General features: G+C 36.7%; 1 long non-coding RNA gene across 1 annotated transcript in view; it reads right to left on the minus strand.

Annotated features, from left to right (window-relative positions):
- Positions 1–19,479, minus strand: part of LOC140701124 (uncharacterized) — a 243,754-nt gene extending 224,275 nt beyond the window's left edge. The window contains exon 1 of the long non-coding RNA XR_012079997.1: positions 19,412–19,479. This is a non-coding gene — a long non-coding RNA (uncharacterized lncRNA). The remainder of the gene's footprint in view (positions 1–19,411) is intronic.
- Between the last annotated feature and the right edge of the window lie 6,773 nt (positions 19,480–26,252).

Consider the following 26,252-nt stretch of genomic DNA (forward strand, 5'->3'; position numbering starts at 1 on the left):
AATGGATTAAAACCAACAGTAAAGGGGAAAATCTTAAAAGAGACCAAAGAAGAAGGACAGATTACACACAGAGGAACAAAGATAAAAATAATAGATTTCTGGCTGGAAACAATGCACGCTGGAAAAATGTAAAGCAGCAGTTTTAATTACTGAGAAAAAATTTTAATTAACCTAGAATCTATATCCAGTGAAAATATCTTTCAAAAATGAAGATGAAATACTTTTTCTCATCTACAGAAGCTGAAAGAATTTATCACCAGCCAACTTACACGATTAGATGTGTTATAAAAAAATAGAGTCCTTCAGGCAGAAGGACTATGATACCGGTTTTTAAAAGAAGGTTTTATAAGACGGAATAATGAGCACCACAAAGAATATCTTTATAGGTATATAAAAAAGACTTTTTTCCTATTATAAAAATCACTGTCAACAATAATTGACTACCTTATACAAAGAATAACATTTTGAGGGTCATATAAAAAATAAAGCATAGTGGCCACTTAAAACTTTAAAATGTGCAAATGCTAGGCAATAATTTCGTAATAAATGCTAAAGCACAGTAATGCTTACAAAATTCATAAAATACAAAATAAATAAAAGTTTGTGTATTAGTTTCCTAGGACTTGACAACAAAATAAATCCAAGTTTGTGTGTTAGTTTTCTCGGGTTGCTGTAACAAGTACCACTAACTGAGTGGCTTTAAAAAAATAGCAATTTATTGTCTCACAGTTCAGGAGGCTAGAAGTTCAAAATCAAGGTGTTGGCAGGGCCATATTCCCTCTGAGATCTGTAGGGGAATCCTTTGAGCCTCTTCTTACCCTGTGATGGTTTTTCAGCAATCTCTGCCATTCCTTGGTTTGGAGCTGCATAACTACCTTCTCTGCCTTCATCATATAATGCTCTTCCTGGGTGTCTCTGTCTTTACATGGCAATTTTCTTTTAAGACACCAGTCATTTTGGACTAGGGGCTCACCTACTCCAGTAAGACCTCATCTTAACTATTCACACCTACACGGACCCTATTCCCAAATAAGTTCACATTCTGAGCTATGGGAGATTAGGACTTCAACGTATCATTTTTAGAGGGACACAATTCAATCCATAAAGGTTGGTATCCCTTAAAGATTCTTCTGTGACAATCCTTCTAGATTCTGGTATCTTTAGAGTATGCAATTGCATGTCGGTATTGTGCTAAACTACCAAGTAAGTAGATAATGGAGTCAGAGTTACGTATGGAACTGCTGGCTTTCTTTTCAGCACAGCAAGGTAACAGGATTCAACAGCAACACTAACATTTAGTACTCCTTTGCGTTTCCAGATCCTCTGTGAATAATTTTTGACAAATCATCCTCCAAAAAATATCAACTTTGCAAAAGCTGTATCCCACACAGAACTGCTTCACTTTCAGAGACAATAGACAATTAACATGTCAACTTCAAATCTAATAATAATCTAGTAATAAACTACCACCTTTAAATATTAATATATTATCCTGGGAGAATATGAAGAGTGTCAAGATCTAGGCACTTTATGTATGATTTTCAGTTAAACAAGACCTGTTGTGTATAATTCACGTTAGTAGAGGACATAATCACCAAGTGTGTGGTAAGCCATTTCACAGGATGCTGACTGGGCATCTCCCTAGCTAAAAAATATAACATGTATTTTTCAAATAGAGTTTAATGGCAACTTTTCTGATACAGATTCCTTGTTTTTCACTCAAACCTCACTGAGGAAAAAGAAATTATTAATGAAGTCTAAAAATTATCAGTTGAAGAAAGGGTAAAATAAGAAAGAAAAAATATGAGCACTCAGAGGAAATTTCCTTTCACAGAAGTTGAACTACTGAGAGGACATTTTAAAGGGAATGAGGTACAGATAAAATCAGAGCAGAGAGTCAAGTGACCATGATTGGAGGGAACAGACTTGGAATCAAATAAAACCAAGTTTGAATGCTGGCCAAGACACTACAAATTATCAGGAAAGAGACAAATTACACATCGTAAGTGTTCAATACATTTTAGAGGTTATCATTATCATAATCATTGTAGTCATGATGCAAATTACACATACTAATTACTCAATAAATTCGATTCTAATTATGTTACATTAATACAGTTTATATACGTTAATAATTTCATAAATATTCAGTTTTAATATAATTATTATCATAGGGAATACACAGAAGTCTATGGCTTAGAGAATATTAAGAGATTTATAAGATTCCAGTCCAAGATGGTAACATAAGAGGCTCCTGAACTTACCTCCTCCCATGGACACACTGAATCTACTGCTATACATGGAGCCATTCATTACCTCTGAATCAATCCAGAAACGAGCTGAGAGACTCCTACACATCAGGCAAATGAGAAAATACCCTTGTCAAAATGGGCAAGACAGGCTGAGATACACCCTTGCCCTATATCCCATTCCTGGCACAGTGACATACTATCAGGAGGGAACCCACAACTCCCAGGTTCTCACTGTAAACGGAAGGGTCAGGACCCAACATCTAGCACCCTAACTTTTAAGACTTACATCTGAGGGATAGGCACCCAAAACATCTCACTCTGAAAGTCACTGGGACTTGCATCCATGAAACCTGTAAGACTACAGCAAACAAAGTTTTTAACCAGCTCGCAAGTACTCACTGTGGTTACCACTCGCCCAGCACAGGGAGAGCGGACAGAAATGCCCATCTCCTTGTCTTTTCCAGAAAAAGACCTATTTGTATACTTTTAAAGCTCTAGAAAGAGGGTCAAGCTTCTAATTTAGGACACATTTAGGAGCTAACTGCAATCCTCCCCAGAGACTAGAGAGGCCAGTGGGTGCTGTCTCCATGTTCTCCCTTTGGCACTTTCAAGTCACTGATGTCCCCCTGGAAGGAGCCTGTGCACATACCTGGTGCCTTGGCATTTGTGGCTGCCACCCAGGGGATGTACCCCTTGATTGCCTGGATCTGGTGGTAAGTGGAGCTTGCATTTGCGTTCAGGAGTCCCACAGGACTGTAGCAAATAAATCAACAGTTCTTAACCAGCTATCCACCACGGGCTAAGCACAGAGGCAGCAGACAGAAACACTCATCTCCCAGTCTTTCCCTGAAAGACTATGCATACTTAACAAGAGGCTGCCTGAGAGTCCAGCTTCCAATCAGCCTGCATTCAGGTGCTGAATGAGAACCTCCCTTTGGGACTCTGACAGGTCTTGGCATAACTTCAACTACTAAGGAGCCACTAAGAATAAAAGTGGCGGCTTAAAAATCACAAAGGTGTGAGAGACAACTAACAGCTCGAGCTGGCTGAGAGGTAAGTTTCATCACCAGTGCAAGCCCATTCCATCAAGACTGGGAGAGGTGGCTGTGTGTGGCTTTCTAGGTTCCAAGGAATATGTCTGAGCCTTTCAAAGGCCCCCAGTGTACATCTCATTGCAAGATTTTGATTTTTTGTTTTTGGTGATTTTTCTTGACTTCCCCCAACTGATACCGCTGCCTCAGGCAGCTGTGATGTTAATCTATTGCCACTGATTGTTTGTGACATATGCTCTGGGGAAGGGCTTTTCCCACGAAGCAAGTTCTAAGTCAAGTCAAATGATGACGACTTCTGTGAATGGAGTTTTCTAGGGATCTGCCACACAGACAAAATACTGATAAATAGCTTGGGATGGGGCTTCCTGGAGAGCTTTCAAGCCTGTCTCACCCCTCCAGCGCCTGTGAGGCTGACGGTTTTCATAGCCGCCATGCTTCCCATGCTTCCCATGATGGAACTTGGGGCAGGGAAATGGATGTAGGGTTAGTTCAAATGATCCAAATCTAGCTGTTCTTACTGAGATTTAGTCACTTTTTTTTGAATAAACATTTCTTGGATTTTTTAAAGTTTTGGTTCATGTCTAGAGTTCTACACAAGTCAATTTTGGCAATTTCTGGCAGTATTTTCATTGCTTTATAGACAAGAAAATTTGGAATTCCATATTCCACCACTGCAGTATTATCGTCCAATTACTGATTCTTACATGAACTGTATCTTTTAGATAGGATAAGCACTGTTTTGATTATACAGACAAGGAAATAGTATCAGAGAAATCAGCTGCTGGTGACCTTGGCCGAGCCCCACAACAGGAGGGAATATAGTTATTTCATAGTCTGAGTTGTATGCTGGTCATTTTCTTCTCAACTGTGCTTCAAAATAGTGTACTGCAAAGTCTTGGGATAAATGGTGAGGACTGAAGTTTTCTTCATCTCCATCCATACGTCTTGATTCTTCCCCAAATACAATGCCCAATAAAACAGATAGGACTCTTTGTGATCTCTAACCTACCCACTCTATATTACAACTCAAATATTTTAATGAAATAGCATATAGAGATACTTGGTCTCCTGTCTAAAAGAGGAGTTGAATGTAGTTTGCAAATCTTCTCTGGGTTTTAGCAGCACAGCCAAGGACACGTGCTTACCATGCAGTCCTAAAATTATTGTTTGAGAGAATATTATGCTCCTTTTACGTCTCTTTAACCTTGGTTTTGAAAGCTTCCCATTAGCTACTGAAAAGAGTGAACCTTTTTTTGTGTGGCTTCATGGGGTTTATAATGTTTCAAGTTAGGTTACTAGGCTCATTTTTATCTTCCTTGTTGTAGTGATGTCATATCAGAACTTGAATTCCCATTTTATTGGACTGCTTCCCATTCCCTAAATAAACCATTAATTTTCATGCTTTTTATCAATGCTATATTGTTTTATAGATCATCCTGGTTTCTCCTCTTTACTTATGAAATGATGAACTTACGAAGAAGTGTTCACTCAGTTCTTTCTACAAATACTATTATTTTTTTAAAGTAAGAAAAAATTGTATACGACTGAACTAAATATTAGCAAAATATATATATTCCCATGATCTTAACAATTGCTAATAATTTTCAAATTTAGTCATCTGAAAAAAATTTACCCTACTGTTTAGGAAAATCATATATGCTCACTATAATGAATTCAAATAATGAAGCAAAGTACAAAGATGAAATTAAGAACAACTCCCATATTCTGTAAATCAATTTAATCTTTAGATTAATCAGTGTTCATGACCAATCCTTTTAGTATATCTCTTCAATTCCCAAATTCTTAATTTAGGAATTTAGCCCTGAAGTGGCTATATAGATTACATTGTTAAGTAATCTTTCAAAGAAAAACTCAAGCTCTGAGTATTTGGAAATATTAAAAAGTTGCTGCTGTATTTGATGGCAGTTTCTCAAAAGTTAAACACGTTACCATATGACCCACCAATTTCATTCCCAAATGTATACCCAAGAGAACTGAAAACTTGTACATGAATGTTCACAGTAGTATTATTAATAAGAGCCAAAAAGTGGAAACAACCCAAATGTCACCAGTAGATAAAAGGATAAACAAAATGTGGTATAGCCATATAATGGAATATTATTTGACAATAAAAAAGAATGAAGTATTGACATATGCTACAGTATGGATGAACCTTGAAAACACTATGCTAACTGAAAGAAGCCAGTCATAAAAGACCAGATATTTAATGAATCCGTTCATACAAAATATCTAGAATAGGGAAATCCATAGAAAATATAAGTAGATTAGTGTTTATTAGGAGTTCAGGCAACAGAGGGATGAATGGGGACTGTTGATTTATGTGGGTTTTCCTTCTGAGCTGATTAAAATGTTCTAAAATTAACGAATGGTGGTGGTTTCACAGCTGTGCGTATACTAAGACCACTGAATTATGTACTTTTAAAAGGTGAATTTAATGGTATCTGATTCTATTGCAATGCAGCCATTATTTTAAAATGCTATGGTGAAATATGTGGGTCTGCTATGTATTTTGAATATGGTTACTTAGGTATAAAACACACTGTTTATTAGCTGAGCATAAATGTAAGGCAGTTCTGGAAAAATGAAACATAAGTCCTTTCTATGTCTTTTCTAGATCTGTTTCCCATCTTGTGTCTGTGTAATAGCCATGCTACTGGATATCATTAGATATTATTTAATAAATACAGTCAACCAATCAGAAGTCACATAAATCAAGAGATTGGGGAAACCAAGGTTAAGGAAAGTCAGGATTTTTCAAACCCCTTATCATGATAATACGCCATGTGAATTTCCAATGGTGACTATCTATATTGCATATCCCCTAAATTGATCGCTCAGGGCAATGATGCTCCACAGGGGACCTTGAATCATCCCTGCTCTCTTTACTCCCAGTGCTCAAGGTACAAGTCAAGTCATTAAAAACTCTGCTCCTTATAACGGAGCAGTCAAATGTATAAAGTAGCTTTCCTGAAGTTAAAAAAAAAAACAACATTATTCACTCTATCCAATGTGTGAAATAACATAGAACTTTTAGCAATGGTAGAATGTTAAAGTCCTGCTCTCCTGAGACAATAACACGTTAGGACAATGTTTCTGGAGAGATCTCATCCAGTCTATGCCAGTTAGAGACTGGGTGAATCTGAGGATAGTTCTTAATCTTTCTGAGCTTTAGTTAAGTCAGCTTTAAATTATAGATTAAAAAGGTGCCAAACTCACTGGGCTGTTGTTAGGATTTGATTTGATAATTTGTGCAATGTTAAGAGTAACTGCTACATGTAAAATCCTTAATAAATGTGTTTCTTCTGACTGTTGGTGGTGGTGGTGATGGTATTGTTATTATTATTCCAAATTAGACGATCTTGAAAAAAATACCTTGATATTGACATAAGGATATCAACTACTCTATCCCATTATCGTAGGCAGCATGCAATTTCTGTCATATTTAAAAGAGCTTCTAAGAAAATAGTAGAGAAAATAATGTGAAATTAAATATAGTTTGGCCATATTGCCCCAGCATAAACAACATGTCTTTTATGCTCAAAATTCAATACAGAATGTCAATCTAGCACATTGTGTGTTGCTTAGTAAATGATTTAAACAGTCGATCAATCAAACATACTTAGGGTAGACAGCTGATTCACTTTGACAGCTAAAGGACAGGACAGTTTGTGTTAGAGACAAAAGTTTCCTTCAACCAATAACCACAAATAGAGAAGTCAAACCCTGAACTTCTGTTCCCTAAGTCTTTTACAAAACTTCACTTCAGTGCCTATTGATAATGTCTTCAAGCATTCTGGCAAAGATATTTTGTCTTGCATCTATACCTGCTGAATAGTATCATCTTTCAAGAAGAATCATGTGTTTGTGGCATTCAGAAACACTCCCGTGTCATCTTAGAATGCCCATCTTTTGCCTGAGCCTGTGAGTAGTTTAATATTGTTAAGTTGACTCAGACACAATCATGGACACTAATGTGAACTAACAGTACTTTTCCTTTTGACCCTGAGTTTATAGTTATCTCCATTACATTGTATTAAACATGCATAGGTCACACCATTTGGTTTCAACAGCTTTGTTTTTTCGGATGCTGATTTTGTTTTCTAAGTTACGTGAATACAAAAGATTAAAATAAGATATCACCTCTTTGTTGGCAGGAACATGCTTCTGGGTGTCTTGGACAAGTGAAGGCAAGGAAAAGCAAAACATAACTGGGGAAAAGTCAAGAATCAAGAAATGTAACTCGAGTACAAATTACTCGTTGTCTCTGACCTTGATTGTATTTTGGAGGGGACTCAGGCTCATCAAGTGCAGGACTGATGAAGCCACTTTTAAAAGCAAGAATTTATTTCTATGAGCCATCCAGCCATCTCTTCTTTCCCTGGAGTAACAGTTAACAGTTTCTCCTTTCTCTCAGAATTGGCTAGTTTTATAAGCTGCTATGATTTTGGATAATATTCTATAGCTTTTTAAGTGGAGTTTTTATAATCTCTGATTATAATTGGAGATTGGAAATATCTACTCTTCTAGAGGGTAAGCATCGGCACTACCAGTTAGCGCCATCCCTCACAGCCACTAAGTTTGTCCCTTTCCTGCTCATTAAGTAAAACAGCTGCCTGGAGATTCTGAATCATATGAGTTGAATGAGTATGTGGTACTGTGGACAGAACTATGGACTAAATGCCTGGGGACCCTAGCTCTAGTTCTCACCCTGCCACCAGTGAGCAGTGTAATCTCAGGCAGGTCATTTATCCTTTGAAACCTTTATCTCTGAACAGAGGAAACTGGGGGATTTGATCTCTAAGTCTCTTCTGGGTCAAAAGTGCTGTAGTTCAAATTATATTAATTTATGCCAAATATATTAATATATTAATAATGCCAAAAATAAAGATGCTGGCTCCCAAGGTAACTTGAGCAAGCCCATTAACCTGTCTGGGCCTTGGTTTCTTTATTCTTTATTCTTTACAAATGTGCCTAATACAGTGAGGTGTATTAACACCTGACTGTAGAGATAAATTACATAAGACTAGTTAGAAAAGGAAGCACTGAGCAAAAACAATGGTCAGTTAATAAAATAAAAGACGCAGCCCTCTGTACTGACAATGGGTAGATGGTGTCATATGTCTCCAAAGACAGGTCTGATTCAGGCAAGCGTAATCAGGTGAAGCAGAATGAAATCAGGCAGATCTAATCTTTTATAAACCTATTTCCAAGAGATAATATGCTTCGATATTAAAGGGGAAGATCCAAAAAGTTTTCGTAACAACAGAAAATAGATGTAACTTGTGCACGTAAAATAGCCAGTTCATTGTAATTTCAACTGACAAATGGATTATTCCAAAAGCCCAGGTATGAGCAAGATCTTTGGAACTCAGAAGTTAATGTCATATATGGGACCAGTTTCCCTGGATAGACCATAAGTATTTTCAGTCACAGTGTACTTATAGGAGAGTTTGGCGCTTGTGAACTGAGGTAGGCTGGTAGAGATAAGGCTAAAGGTAGTGAGTATGGACATAAACTGTTGCCAGAGCGCTTGTGAAACCAAGCATCCTGCAGGCAAAGGCAACCTCTCGATTTTTGATTTAGCGTGTTTTTCCCCCTAAATCACCATACGGTCTCATAACCCAGTGGTTTGGTCTGGTTCCTGTGCCAACCTCAAGATCCCCTCCTATCCCTATCACTGAAGCCAAACCTAAATCGCCAGCTCTTCCTGGCTCCATCTTCTGTTCTGGCCCTACTCAATCATTCACGGCAGGGAGCAGTTCCAGTCTGGAGCAACTCCTGCTCCATCTTTCTACACCAGCTTCAGGAAAGGGAAGAGAATTTTGCACGCATCCCTCCACTCCCAACTAGGAGTACTAGAACCCATCATACCTGCCCCCAACAGAAGGCATCCTGTTTCCTTCTTCCCTCTGTTTCTATCCCATCCATGCTCCGCAGCTATGCCCTCCTGCAGAGTTCCCTCCAGGGTTAGAGTAGGGAGAGAGATTTGTGGTGTTGTCAAGAGGACTGGAAATTCTTCAGTTGGTGATAAGACCCACTGGAAATAACCATGGCAAAAACAGAACCAGGTAATTGTAAACTGACATTCTCTCACAGAGGTCTTTCTGGGTGTAGTCATGTATAATGCTTCTGTTCTTCATAGGTCTCTTGTGAGAATGGAATGTTCAAACATATTCATCAACTGAATGTTGAGATAGACATAGGTTAAACTAGAAAATCCTCTTTTGGTTGCTTCCTTTTGTTTTCAATTTCAACATTTGTTTTGCAAAACCATCCTTGAATTTATAGCTCTACTTTCCTGTCTTAGTGTATAGAATATAAAAAGAAAATTGGATGTTCTTTGGCTGGAAATCTTACTGGTCTCTGGGTTGTTCAAACCTTCAGTTGTTTCACTTCTCTGTGCTCAGCCCCACATATGTAAAGGAGTAAGCAGTTTGCATCACTCTGAGAATTCTCCCAGAATACTTATTTGAACTACATCTCTTTTGTGAGATTGCCCTGTAAGAGAAGTGCACAAGGAATTCTAACCAATCAAGATTTTGTTGTGCAGATGGACCTCTCCAACCTGCAAATAATGGTATTTGACTTAAGGAACACAGCTGTACATACCTGATGTCTCCTTTTTAAATCCTCTTTAGTGGTAGCTGAACAGAACTATTTCAGTAAATATTTTTCATTCTGTTTGAGCACCAAATCAATATAGTGCAATTCTAGAGCAGGCTTGTTTTTTCAGCTTGTCTCCATGCTTCCAGAAACTCTCTCCTGGTTTAGGATTGGTAAATAAAATTCAAGATGATGAGTGTCCTTGCTATCCAATTTTAAAGACATAGGGAAAACACAGAATTTACTCTTGCAGGTTTTATTTTAGTGTCTGTCAACTACAAACAAACAGTTCCGAAATGTTACGCAATCAGTGGAGACATTTCATTTACAATGGCATTTCCTGTTTTGGATGCTAGTGTTTGTGTCGCTTTTACAATCTAAACACCTTAAAATGACACACTGATGAGTCAGAAGTCAAGGCTGACACTGAGTGAGTCTAGGTACCATTTGTTCTTTCCCTCTTTCTAGTCATGCTTCATCCCCATCACTTCCCACCTGAGCCCATCTCACTCTAACCCCTGCAGCTGTTCTCCCATTTGTTATCCTGGGACAGCACCAGACCCTTCTCACTGCCTCCTGCTTCCCATCCAGCCCCTTACAGGCTGCATCAGTCCAGGAGCTTCCCAAAGTTTCTTCTTTTTTGTTGTAAAACCTCTTTATTGAGGTCTGATTGATACAGCAGAAGCTATACATATTTAACGTACAGAGTTCTATGCGTTTGGGGATAAGAATGTATCTGTGAAACTGTCACCACTATCAAGGCTATAAACATGCCAGTCTCCTTGTAAAGTTTCCGTCCACCTATTTTAGTATTATCGCTATTATTATTATTTTGCATGTGTGGAAAGAACACAAGATTTACCTCTTAGCTAATTTTAACCACAGAACACAGTATCATTAACTCTAGGCACTATGCTGCATAGATATCGAGAATGTATTTATCTTACACAATGGAAACTTTGTACCTTCTAATCATCACCTCATTTTTGCCTCCCCCTCAGCCCCTAGAATCACCATTCTGCTCTTTGCTTCTATGAGTCTGACTATTTTAGATTCCACCTATAAGTGAAGTCATATAGTATTTTGTCTTTCTGTGTCTGACTTATTTCATTCAGCATGATACACTCCAGGTCCAACCATGTTGTCACAAATGGCAAGATTTCCCTTTTTTAAGGCTGAATAATGTTCCACTGTGTATAAGTATATTATCTTTATTCATTCATCTGTTGATGGACATTTAGGTTTTTTCCATATATTAGCTATTGTGAATAATGCTGCAGTGAGTGTGGACGTGCAGATAACTCTTCAACATTCTAATTAATGTTTTTGCATAAATACCCAGAAGTGGGATTGCTAGATCATATGGTAGTTCTATTTTTATTTTTTAAGGGATTTTCCATGCTGCTTTCCATGATAGCTGGACCAATTTACACTCCTACTAACACTGTACCAGGGTTTCCTTTTCTCCACATTTTCACCAATACTTTTTGTTAGATTTTTTTTTTAATATTAGGCATCCTAACAGATGTAGGTGATATCTCATTATGGTTTTGATTTGTATTTCTTTCCCTTATGATTAGTGACAGTGAGCACATTTTCATACATCTGTTGGACATTTTTAATATCTCCTTTGGAAAAATGTCTATCAGGTCCTTTGCCAACTTTTTGAGTTGTTTGATTTTTTGCTATTGAGCTATAGTAAGTTTCTTACATATTTTGAATATGAAGCCCTCATCAAATACATGGTTTGCAAATATTTTCTCCTATTCCATAGGTTGCCTTTTCACTCTGTTGTTTCCTTTAATGTGCAGAAGCTTTTTATTTTGATGTATTCCCACCCATTAATTTTTGCTTATGTTGCCTGTGCTTTTGGTGTCATATCCAAAAATATCATTACCAAGGCCAACATCAAGAAGTTTTCTCCCTACTCTTCTAGGAGTTTTATGGTTGTACATCTTGCATTTAAGATTTTGATCCATTTTGAGTTGGCTTTTGTGTGTAGTAGAAGAAAAAGATCCAATTTTATTCTCTTACATATAGATATCCAGTATTCCCAAAACTATTGAAGAGACGTTTCTTTCCCTATTGTATTCTTGGCACCTTTCTTAAAGATTAACTGACCATATATGTATGAGTTTATTTCTGAGTTCTTTATTCTATTCCATTAGTCTATATTATTCTATTAGTTTCTGCCAAAACCATACTGCTTTGATTACTATAGCTTTGTAACATAGGTTGAAATAGGAAGTTTGGTGCCTCGAGCTTGTTCTTCTTGTTCAGGATTGTTTTGGCTATTCAGGGTCCTTTGGGTTTCTATATAAATTTTAGGATTGTTTTTCTATTTCTCTGAAAAATGCCATTGGAATTTTGATAGGAACTGCAGTGAATCTGTGATCACTTTGGGTAGTATGAGCATTTTAACAACATTAGTTCTTCCAATTCATGGACACAGGGATATCTTTCCATTTATTTGTGTCTTCTTCAGTTTATTTCATCAATGTTTTGTAGTTTTCACTGTACAGCACTTCTACATCTTTGGTTTAATCTACTTTTAAGTTTTCTTTTTTTTTGGATAGTATTACAAATGAGATTGCTTTCTTATTTTCTTTTTCAGATAGCTTGTTGTTAGTGTTCAGAAATGCAACTGATATTGGTATGTTGATTTTGTATCATGCAACCTTACTGAATTCATTTATTAGATCTAACAGTTCTTTGGTAGCGTCTTTAGGATTTTCAACATATAAGATTATGTCATCTGCAAATGGAGACAATTTTATTTCTTCCATTCTGATTTGAGTGACTTTCATTTCTTTGTCTTGCCTAATTGCTCTGACTAGGACTTCTTCAGGTTTATTCTTAAGCTCCTAAAGTGTTGACGTTGAAAATGCTAGACTTGACTTTCTTTCTACCTTGTGTGTGTGTGTGTGAGTCCATACTAATATTTATTTTCTAGGTTCCTAAGTACAAAACTAAGTGCTTTATCCACATTTTATCTTTTAGTCCTCATACTAACCTATTTATATGTTACAGATAAGAAAATAAAAGCTTCAAAAGCTTGTATAATTTGCCTAAAGAGCTAGAATATGTGAGCTCATACTCAAATTCAAGGCTCTAATTTCTAAAGCATCTATTGCTGTTTATTCTAGAAAACTGCTCACAAAGAGGACCCCTCAGCTAAGGTTCAGAGTGTGCAGTCTTCAGGCTGGATCAGACACTGTAGACCTGACCTTGTTATAGTTTGATTTTAGAGATACATGAAAGTTGTCTTTCAAATCCAGTGAACTTCCCTTTAACTCTGTTTCTGAAATACCTCCTCAAGTCTCCTGATCCAGGAAATTCACAATCATAGTTTTATTTCTTTGGTTAAAGTCTTCTTGCTGCCTGATGAAATAAAAATTCCTCTGAAAGTACCATGTTAAATTTTTTTAAAAAAATCTATTTTCACCTCAATATAATACAGTTTATTAGATAACTTTCTGATTAAGGAATGTAATGGGAAGAGTCAGGACGGAGACAACATGAGGCCACCGGATCAATTAGCTGAAGTTGAAACTACTGGGGAAGGGATTCGGAAATGAGGACTTAGTGTAAGAAGAAGGAGCTGCCAGCAGGCATATGCTCCTGCACATTCTGGCTTTGCTCCAATTCTAAATTTGCATACTGCACTGAAAAATAAACTGAAATGTGTTAATTTAAGATTCTCTCACTCCATTATTTCAATATGCAATTGAGATATAGCCGAGGTGTGTTGGGTTTATAAAAATAACCTCTTTCTATAGAATACAAGACACTTATTTCAAACTGCATATGTACAATAAGTGTGATGTACATGTCAAAATTATTTAAATATTGCCTCTTCCAGATGTCCACAAAACGATTGAATAAAGGTTGTTGAAATACTTCTAAAGTTTTAGGGTTAAAAGTAAATATCTTCCCCATTGATTCTTTGGGGCATAGAATCAGACTACTTATGAGCCAGAAGTAGATCAGCGCTGGTAGCTGTGCATATGAGAGCAAATGGGTAAAGAACTTACCTGGAAGCTACAATTTGCTCTCACGGCTTCACTTTATTATCATCAACATGGTAGCAGAGTAATTAGAAACTTTGTTGGCCAATTATACATTCAATAAGACAGTCAACGAATATACATTGAGTAATTATTATGTACAAGGCAGTGAAGATATAGCAGCAGGAAGAATAGGTGTGATAGGGTTAACAGCTTGGACTCAACTCAGAGATCTTAGTTTAAATCACCGTGATGCCACTTTTTTGTTTTGAAACATTGGGTAAGTTTCTTAAATTTTTCTGAGCTTCTATTTCCCTCTTCTGTAGAAATTGGAAAACCCATAATACATACCTTATAAGGTTTTTCAGGATGAAATGAAATAATACATATAAAGCACTGAGAATATTGTTAGGAATTTCATAACTATAGACAAATATTATTATTATCACTTGCAAAAACATCAGACACCTAGCAAGTGCTTAAGCTGTTACATGATTAGTAGTTGCTGCTAGAATTAACATTATTATAATTATCCTTGCCCTGGTTTTAGGATAAGATAGTCTACGGTAATTTAGAAATACTGCAGAAATTCCATTTGTTTTGACTCACTGATTCCTTAGAGGAAAATATAAAGGTCCTGCACCAAATAGGGGTTTAGGTGATTAATAGCACTATGGCCTTTTGGGTTCTATGAAGACAATCCTATTACAATATTTAAGATGTTCATGCTGAGTGATGGCTAAGGAGTTTTTATCTTGCTAAAAATCTTGCAATTAAACCCATTATCTCTCAACTAAATTGAGAGTATGGAGATTCTGATTTAAGGGCATGGTTTTGGGATAACTGAATTCCAGAGCTTAGAAAAGACACTGGGAAGTAATGACAAGGGAGGTCAGTATGGAAGAGAGAGTTTGCCTATAAAGCAGTGCTGCCTTATCCACAGAGGATATGCTCCAAGACCCCCAGTGGATGCTTGAAACCATGGATAATACTGACCTCTATATACAGTATGTTTTTTTCCCCCTATATATACATACCTCGATAAAGTTTAATTGATGAAATAGGCACAGTGAGAGAATATTCAAATCGCCAGCATCACTACTCTTGCACTTTGGAGCCATTATTAAGTAAAATAAGGGTTACTGGAACACAAGCACTATGATACCCCAACAGTCGACCTGATAACTGAGATGGCTACTACGTGACTAACGGGTGGGACACACAGGACAAAGGGATGACTCATGTCCCGGAGAACAGAGCAGGAAGGCTCGAGATTTCATCAGGCTACTCAGAACAGCACGCAATTTAAAACTCATTGAATTACTTATTTCTAGGATTTTCCATTTAATATCCTCAGACTAACTTTGAGCACAGGTAACTGAAACTGCAGAGGGCAACAGTATAGACGGGGGTGAGGGGCAGGGCTATTGTACCTTGTTTTCTAAATGTGCTAGGCTCGCTAATGTAGGATTACTAAGAGAAGATACATTTTTGTAATTTTTTATGGATGTTCTTGAAGAATGTGCTCTGTAATTGCTCAAAGGCCCGTTTTTTAATATTTCTTTTCATGTCTTTTGCCATTTTTAATTGGGGTGTTTGTCTCTTTGTTGTTAAGCTGTAAGAACTTACACGTTACAGATACTAGGCCTTTATCAGACATAGTAGCAGATATTTTCCCTCATTCTGTGGGTTGTCTTTTTACTTCGTTGATAGCATCCTTTGATTCACAGAAGTTTTTAATTTCGATGAAGTTCAATTTATCTATTTTTTCTTTTGTTGTTTATGCTCTTGATGTCATAGCAAAGAAATCACTGCCAAATACAAGATTATGAACATTTATCCCTATGTTTTGTTCTAGGAGTTTTATAGTTTTAGCTCTTACATTTAAGATTCTGATTATGAGTTAAAGACATAGTGGAGTGAATTCTACACCAAGCACTAAAACTAGCGTTATAAAGAGGTATAATTGATATGTGAAGCAAGGAGGGACAATGGAATTACATAAAATGCTCAATTAGAACTAGAGAAGGCAGGAAAAATTGAAAGGAAACAAACGAAAAGCTAAGAACAAGGACAATCAACAGAAAACAGTTACACATATGGTATCTATTAATCCAGTTATATCAATAATCACTTTAAATGTGAATGGTCTAAATATACCAACTAAAAGACAATAACTGTCAGAGGAGAAAAATTTAAAAAAACAAAAAACCAAGATCCAACTACATGCTGTCTTCAAGAAATCCACTTTAAATACAAAGATATAGACAGATTAAAAGTAAAGAAATGGAGAGAACTATACCACCTTAATACTTATCCAAAGAAAGCTGGAGTAGCTATATTAATTTCAGACAAAGCAGACTTCAAAGTAAGGGAAACTATCAGAAATACAAAGGGTCAATGCATAATAATAAAGGCATCAAATTTCCAAGAATACGTAACAATGCTTAATGTGTATCTCCTAAGAGCAGAGTGTCAAAATACATGAGGCAAAACTAATAAAACTGGAAGGATAAACAGACACATCCGCTAATATAGATGAAGATTTCAACAGCTCTCTATCAGTAATTGACAAATCTGGAAGGCACAAAATAAGTAAGAATACAGTTGAGTTGAATACAGCAACAGCAATTAACTGGATCTCTTTGGTCTTTACGGACTACTTCATGAAAACAACAGCAGAACACACATTCTGCCCAAGTGTACAAGAAATATTCACCAAGACAGACCACATTCTGGGCCATGTAGCACACCTTAACAAACTTAAATGAATAAAAATTATGCAACATATATTCTTAGAGCACAATGGAATTAAGACAGAAATCAACAACAGAAAAAAGCTGGAAAATTCCAAAATATTTGGAGATTGGACAATACATTTCTAAATAACACAAAAGTTAATACAAAAGAATGAAATACAGAAATATAAAAATATTTTGAACTAAATGAAAATACAACTTGTCAAAACATGTGGGATGCAGCAAAAATGCTGGTTAAGGGGAAATTTACAGCAACGAATGCTTGTATTAAAAATGAAGAAATTCTGAATTCAACAATAATAGCTGCCTACCTTAGGAAACAAGAAAAATAAAAGCAGATTAAATCCAAATTATTCAGAAGAAAAGAAACAATAATAATTAGAATAAAAATCAGTGGAACTTGAAAACAAGAAAATGATAGAGAAAATCAATGAAACCAAAAGCTGGTTCTTCGAAAAGACCAGTAGAATTGACACATTCTCAGGAAGACAGCCAAGTAAAAAAGAGAGCAGACACAAATTACTAACATCTGAAATGAAAGAGATACGACTGCTACTGATCCTATGGACATTAAGAAGATAATAAAGGAAAATTATGAGCAACTCTATGCCCACAAATTTGATAATTTAGGTGAGACAGACCTATTCCATAAAAGACACAACCTAGCAGTGTTAGATGGAAGGAATATAATCTACAGAAGCCTCTATCTATTAAAGATAGTGAATCAGTAATTAATAATCTGTCAAAACAGAAAGCACCAGGACCAGAAACTTTCACCAAGAATTCTAACACACATTTAAATAAGAAATGATACACACTGTCTACAATCTCTTTCAGAAAATTAAAGCAGAGAAAACATTTCCTAACTCATTTTATGAGGCCAGCGTTACCCAAACACCAATATCAGATAAAGCCATTTCAAGAAAGGGAAATTACAGACCAAAATCCATCATGAACACAGATGTAAAAATCCTCAGGAAAAATCAGTAAATTGAATCCAAAAATAGGTATAAAAAGAATTAGTCATCATGACCAAGTAGGATTTATTCCAGGTATGCAATGCTGGTTCAACAATTGAAAATCAGTTAACGCAAACCATCACATCAACAGGCTAAAGAATCATTCAGAAGTCTACAAATGACAAATGCTGGAGAGGCTGTGAAGAAAAAGGAACCCTCCTTCACTGCTGGTGGGAATGCAGTTTGGTGCAGCCACGGTGGAAAACAGTATGGAGATTCCTCAAAAGACTAGGAATAGACTTACCATATGACCCAGGAATCCTGCTCCAGGGCATATATCCAGAAGGAACCCTACTTCAAAATGACACCTGCACCCCTATGTTCATAGCAGCACTATTTACAATAGCTAAGACATGGAAACATCAACAGATGACTGGATAAAGAAGAGGTGGTATATTTATACAATGTAATACTATTCAGCCACAAAAACCGACAATATAACGCCATTTGCAGCAACGTGGATGTTCCTGGAGAATGTCATTCTAAGTGAAATAAGCCAGAAAAAGAAAGAAAAATACCATGTGAGATCGCTCTTATGTGGAATCTAAAAAAAAAAAAAAAAGAACATAAATACAAAACAGAAACAGACTCATAGACACAGAATACAAACTTGTGGTTGCCAAAGGGGAGGAGGGTGGGAAGGGATAGACTGGGAGTTCAAAATTTGTAGATACTGACAGGCATATGTAGAATAGATAAACAAGATTATACTGTATAGTGTAGGGAAATATATACAGGATCTTGTGGTAGCTCACAGCAAAAAAAATGTGACAATGAATATATGTATGTTCGTGTATAACTGAAAAATCGTGCTCTATGCTGGAATTTGACACAACATTGTAAAATGACTATAACTCAATAAAAAATGTTGAGAAAAAAACAGGCTAAAGAAAAACAACCATAGAATGTTATTAATAGATGCAGAAAAGGCATTTGACAACACAGCTTCAGGATAAAACTCTCAGCAAACTAAGAAGAGAACTTCCTCAATTTGATAAAGAATATCTATAAAAATAGCTGCCATCATTATTTAATGATGAGATACTAGATCTTAAAATGGGAAACAAGAAAATGGCACATTTCAACATTATACCAGAAATGCTAATTAATGCGGCCAGATGTGATAAGAAAAGAAAAGGTACACAGCTTGGAAATCAAGAAATAAAATTGTCTTTGTTTGCAGATTAAATGATTGTCTATGTAAAATATCTGAAAAACTCACCAAAAAATCCTGGAACTAATAATAATTACAGCAACTTTGCAGGACACAAGATTAAGAGACAAAACACAATTTCTTTCCTATAAACCAGCAAAGAACAATTCAAATTTGAAATTAAAAACACAACACCATTTCCATTAGTACCAGAAAAAAACACTTTGGTATAAATCTAACAAAACACATAAAAAAAAAATCAACATGGCAAATCTCTAAATACTGATAATAGAAATCAAAGATCCAAATAAGTAAAGAGTTATTCCATATTTGTGGATAGGAAATTCAATAATTTTAAGATGTCAGTTTTATCCAAATTGATCTATAGATTCAACACAGTCTCAATCATAATCTAAGCAAGTTATTTGGTGGATACTGACAAACTAATTCTAAAGTTTATGTGAAGGGCAAAACCCCTAAAACCCAACACAGTATTAAAGAGAAGCAAAGTCAGAGGACTGACACTATGGGACTTGAACACTTACCATGAAACCCCAGCAATCAGGACAGTATGGTCTTGTATGCCAAAAGTCCCTGGTGAAGGAACAGACAGCCGTACCAATGGAGCAGAACAGAGGACCCTGAAATAAATCCATGTAAATGTGATCAACTGATCTTTGACAAAGGAGCAAAGCTAGTTCAACGGAGAAAGGCTAGTCTTTCCAACAAATGGTGCTGAAACAGCTGGAAGTCCAAATGCCAAAAGAAAAAAGTATTCTTTTAATTTATAAAAAATAGCTCAAAATGCAGCACAGGCAAAACTAAAAAACATCTGTAAGATAGCATAGGAGAAAATCTAGGTTATCTTGAGTTTGCCAACGACTTTTTAGATACAACACCAAAAGCATGATCCATGGAGTAATTAAATTGATAAGTTGAACTTCATCAAGTTTTAAAATTTCTGCTCCGTTAAAGGCACTGTTCAGAGAGTGAAGACAAAAAACATGAACTGAGAGACAATATTAACAAAACACATATCTGATAAAGGACCTGTATCAAAAGTATACAAAGAATACTTAAAACTCAAGAAGAAGAAAATCAAATAATCTGATTTAAAAATGGACAAGTTATCTGAACAGACCACACACCAAAAAAGATATACAGGAGGGAAATAAGCATATGAAAAGATACTCAACATCATATGTCATCATATGTCATTAGGGAATTGCAAATTAAAATAATAATGAGATACCACTACACACCTATTAGAATGACTAAAATACAAGAGTGATAACACCAAATGCTGGTAAGGATGTGGAACAACAGGAAATTTCACTCACTGCTCGTGGGACTGCAAAATGGTACAGTCACCAAGATGGCTTGGCAGTTTCTTATAAAGGTAAGCATAATCTTAGATACAGCAATTGTGCTTCTAGGTATTTAGGCAACTGAGTTGAAAACATATGTCCCCATAAAAAGGTGTATATGAATGTTTATAATAGGTTTATAATGGCCTCCAATTGGAAGCAACCAAGACATCCTTCAGTGGGTGAAAGGATAAGCAAACTGAAGTACATCCATAAACTATAATAAAAACAAATGAGCTCTGAAGCCACAGAGAGACATGGAGGAATCTCAAATGCATATTGCTAAGTGAAAGATGTCTGTCTGAAAAGGCTACATACTGTATGATCCCAAATATATGACATTCCAGAGAAGGCAAAGCTAAAGAGCTAAGTGGTAGTTGGGGGTTTAGGGCCAGGAGGGATGAATAGGGAAGCTCAGAGGATCATAAGACAGTGAAACTATTCTATGTAATACATGACACTATGCATTTGTCAAAACGCATACAACTATAAGGCATAGTAATCTAATGTGAAAGATAGAATTTGGTTATCCACATTGGTTCTTTACAACACATACACAACACACTGATGCAGGATGTTAATAACAGAGGAAACTGTGGGTAGGGTGTGGGCAGGTGGGGAGCGGAGAGATAGGGTATATGGAAAGTCTGTGTACCTTCTGCTTTTCTGTAAATCGAAAAATTCTAAAAAATAAAATGCATTAATTTAAAGGTGGGAGAGTGATCAGAAAAGGTTTTCTTCTCCTTGTTGTGGTCCACATGGTTGCTTTGCATGTTCAGGGTGGTGGTTGTCGGAGCCCAAGTCAGTGTGACAGCCTGAATAATATTTTGAGTTCCGTTGAATTTGCCTCCCTATAAGACAACGTGACAAATAGTTGTTTGATTGATCCTGATGTATCATAAGCAGATAGAACAGTGAATGAGGAATATAAACGGGGAATTACAAAGAACCACAAATTTCTAATGAATCTCAGCATGTGAGCACACGTGACATAGCTAGATGTAAAAATTCACTTTGGGGCATAAACACATCAGCACAAGCTACTCATTAAGGACTGCTGTGTAGTAAGATTGTGCATTGTGACCAATTTCTAGTGAATTGGCTTTAACTCACAACAAATAAACAGAATTTTTAAAAAATCTTGTGAAGGAAGCACATGGGATGGGGTGGGGTGAGCAAATTGAAATATTACAGTGAAATGAGTCACTTGGAGGAGGTGAAACTTTAGCCAAAGTGTGAGGAGTAGTTATTTACTTGAAGAGATCAAAATGAGACTGGAAGGGGGCAGGGCACAGCCGTTCAAGGAATGCTACAGCAATTAACAGCAAAATGGTGAAAGACTCAACCCCCAGTAGGCCTTGAGGCTCAGGATGAGGAGAGATTTAGCTTCTAGTAGATCTTGAGCTTCATTATGCTCCCATTGTAACATATTAACATGGTGATTAACACGCCCACAGGCGCCATGGCAGTACCAAGGCTAGCCACAAAAGGTCAAAGAGTGGTAAATGACCAACTTCCTGGGAATCCTAGCCCCCTCCCCAGGCTACTTAGACTGGTCCTTCCACTTATTAGCATATGAAGCCACCAAGCCCATAAAAACGAGCAACATAGCGCCTTGTAGCCGCCCTTCTCTCTCCCTTTTCAGAGACAGCCCACACTCTATGGAGTGTGTACCTGCTTTTAATCTGAGCGCCCAACCCCCACACCTCGTGGCCTTTCTCTTGCTTTTCAATGTCTCTCTGAATAAATCTACCTTCACTCAACTCTGGCTCGATCTTTAACTCTTTCCTGCCCGAAATCAAGGACCCACACTTGGCAGGGCACGTCCCAGGGGCTCAATCGAGACCTGGGACACAGCCCTCCTCATGCCCCACATCTGTTTTCCTGCATCAAAAATATCAAGAATTTCAAGTACAAGAGATCTACTGTACAACACTGTACCTATGGTCAACAATAACATATTGTACACTAAAACATTTGTTAAGAGGATAGATCTCATGTTAAGTGATTTTTACCACAATAGAATAAAATTTGAATTTAAAAAATTACAGGACATGCATTATAATATAAGCAAAGGATGTTGTCTTATTTTGATCTCTTCTTACATGATCACTTGCTATAGCTCACAACACAATTTTGGCAAAAGATGTTGGGGTTCTTCACCAAATTTTACGTCCTGGTACCTACTGTAGGGATGACTGTTCCTATATGTACCTTCATAAAGAGCAGCCACAATTGGTCTTCCATTAATGTGCACAAAAAAAAGTCTTAGAAAGGTGAACAGGGTTAAAATATCTTTATAAGAAAGGGTTAATCTTTTCTCATTTTTTGTAACTATGATAAAACTACAGTATTTGGGAGTCAAAGGATACTATCCCATTATTAAAGCTTTATGAAATTCATTTTTCTAGTTTGACTGTTAAACTTTTGTAGTCCTGCACTCTCATATGCTATCTGTTAAGAAGCTGCTTGTGTCATTATTTTATTTCGCCCTGAAGTGACATTTACAAAAGATCAGAAACAGAGATTCTTGGGGCTTATGATGCTAAAGAAACAGTTAAGCATTTCTAAAGGCCGGCTCTAGAAAGATACTCACATAATAAACTTTGTCAAAGAAACAATCACCCTGTAAAGACTGTTTGGTAGTTGATGTGATAGTACATTTTAGAGGACTCACCAATGACAAAGAGAAACTTCACTGAAAAGCTCGTTATTCATTCCTAGCCAATATAAGGGAAATTAATTTTAATTATTAATAAAAACCCTCGTATTTACTCAGCTCAGCAATGTCCAAGTCTTTCAGGGTGTCAGTTTTGTGGAGGAAATAAGATTTGCACATGTACATAACAATACAAGTATTGGTGTATAATTAACTGCTGAAGCAAGAAATGCACTCAGTGAATATTATACTAATCAGGGAAAAGAGAGATCATTGAGTGGAGAAAAGGCTAAAGAATTGAAGCTTTAACTGATCCTTAAAGGACAGAAATGGTTTGAATGGATGGGTGGGTAAGGGAGGACGTGACAGTTTGGAAGAACAGCTTTAAGTTGAATATGAGCATATCAAAGCTCATTATTTGAGGAAAATAAAATGCAGTGATAGGCTAATTGCACTAAGTCATAAATTTAGGCTAACAGAATCTCAAAGTTTGAACTGATGGGTTTTCTTGTGGCTCAATCCTTGTCATGCTCGTTAATCACCTCTACAGCATCCTTAGCAAATGATCACCCAACTTCTCTTTAGATCCGGTCAGCATCACTCCTGTTGCATTGCTGAGTGGCTCTAGGTATGACAAGATTGCTCTTTGCATGAGGTCCATATTCTACCCATGTAATTTTTACTCATTAGTTCTTATTCTGCTCATTGTCTCTAAAATCCAAAAAGTGCCTCTGCCACTTACTCTAGAACTGTGGGAAATTATCAGCGAGAAGAATCTGGAGCTGACCTTCAAGTCACCGTGAAGAAAATAAGGATATGTCTCAGGGGAAAATAAACCCAAAGAACCAGAGATTAATGTGCGATGGTATGACTACATACCAAGCAAATGACGGGAAATTATCCTCAAATAAACAGTCTGCGGTCACTTTTCATGAAAGAGACCAAAGGAAATAATTTAAATGAATATTAAGAATTCAGAGCATTTAGAAATGTTTTTTTCTCCTACCATCCCCTTCCCCTTCTCTTCATTTACAAAGAAGGCTTACAAATCACTAAATTCTCTGCTCATAGATAAAAATACCAGTTGCAAATGAACAAGGCTCCCATCTTCAGCTCCCAGTTAATACAGATACACTGGACAAGTGAACTCTATAGCTATTCCGAATCCTCCCTCCTCTGTCAATAATTTTCACCTTCATCTCTCATAACCCGTGTGCAATAGCTGCTGACAAGTAGCAAAACTGATTTATATGACTTACATTTTCCCCTCCTCTCTGCAATTGTTCCTCTGGTGGAGGTGCTAATGAACTGAACATAATGGGCAAAAGGAAGACGGCCAGAAGGTGAGGGATAGAAGGAAACGGAGGAAGAGGAGGTCAAACAAGCAGTCCACGCTGTGGCTTGTTGCATCTAAGCAGGGTCACTTCCACTATCTGCCCAGCCCCCAACCTCTTTCTTCATGAGCCAAAGTCTGAGAGAGTCTGCCTGTGTGGGCCATTCTCACTGCTGCAGTGAAACAACGTGGATCTAAAGTCAACATACAGGCCTGTAGTTTACGCAAACCTAGACACTGGACTAAAAGCTGTTTTTCATGCACATAGACTTTAGGATCTAAAAACACTCAGGCTTCAAACCATTACTTTCATTTAAAGATCCACAAGAATATATAACACAAATTCCTTTGGCCACATCAGCAAGGAAGCGTCATAAAGTCACTTGAACAGTAACAACTCAAATGTCGCTGGGACACCACCTCTTACCAATGTAGGATTCCAAGCGATGTTTCTCTCTGAATGCAACTTAAATAACAACCTTAGCCCAAAGATGAGCTATCTGATGAATCTACCCTTTTTTATATTGCTTTTGAAGGCATACAAACATGACAGAGATTAATCTCTTTAATCATCTCTGTAGCAATGTTTGTCAAAATTGAAATGTCAGTCTCATTCACTTACCCTTTTTAAAATGGAGCAAAAATTCTTATTTTCTTTTCTACTATCTTCGTCTTTTAGCTTATCAATAGGTTCATTTAGATTACAGACTCTTGTATCCCCTGCCTTCGAACAAAACAATTTGAGATGTAAGGTAAATTTATCGAGCCCAATAACCTCTTCATGTCTTCATTTATCCTGCCGCAGAGTAATACATGGAGATTTTTAAACGTAGAAATTTTGCCAGAAGCCCTTTGTTACCCAGGCATTTCTTCCCCAGCCACAAAAGTTTAAAATGAAAGAAAAGCATCACTTGCTTTCAGTTTTCCACAAAACAAACAACACAACCTTGAAGGGCTTATTTTATGAGAACAGAAAGTAAACTTCTCCATATATAGGTGATTCCATAGAGACTCAAACTCATAGGATGTAGTCCCAGAAGAGAATTTATGCAGTCTGATAATAATGAAATCTCAACCATCTGCCAAGACTGCCTATTTTAAAAATACCTTTCACATCTATCACCTCATTTAAACGTACATATGACAGTATTTCATGTGGGGACCTTCATTTTTCTCTAAGCTATTGCCCATGTAGAGCTCTGCAGAGCTGCTCATGTCTCCAGGGCCATGGATTGAGTACCACAAAACTAGTTATCCTGGTGATCACTAAGCCTTGTCTCCTTAAGCTGTAAAAGGGACTGTAGCCCCCAAAGTTCCATTTTCTCTCTGACTTGTATGGTCATTATTTACCTCTGCTTGGTCTGAATCTGGGGAGGAATTTGGAATGACTTTTGTGAATCACCATCCCTTTTATTTTGACATCAATGGCTTACCATCCATCAACATACTCACATCACTGCAGATGAGACAAAAATATTACTTTTAAAGAATTATGACTTCCATAGAACTTTTATTAGCTAAAATAACTTGGTGCACTAAAGATGTTAGTGCAGCCCTGGACAGATTATGAGTTTACTCTTACAGCAGAGTCCATTAAATCCCCACTGACTCTATTTTGATGTTATCAGTTCTGATAGAACCCATTCCACAGCATGGCAGTTAATTCCCCTGGATTGTGGTAGAATTGTGCCTTCATAGTTTCCGCTTTGGACTATTTTATATGTTAAATTGCTTTAAGAGGAAGTCTCTTTGGGACCTCAGAGACTAAAGTCCTTAAAATAAGATCCTGTACATTCTACCTTCACTTATAACTCTGCTTCACAGAGAAGAATCTTATATAGAGATTTTAATTAACTTAGTATTATAATATAAGCACTACTAAGAATTAAAACATTTAAGTATAACCCTAATAATTTAGAAAGTAGAAGGACTGCTTTATTAGAAAGGCCTACAAATCAGTGAGCTCATGATATTAATGTGATAAATAAGGATCATGTTTCTTTTTTTATGTGGTGACTAATATTGAC

The sequence above is a fragment of the Vicugna pacos genome, chromosome 14, assembly GCF_048564905.1.
Source record: "Vicugna pacos chromosome 14, VicPac4, whole genome shotgun sequence".
Lineage (NCBI taxonomy): Eukaryota > Metazoa > Chordata > Mammalia > Artiodactyla > Camelidae > Vicugna > Vicugna pacos.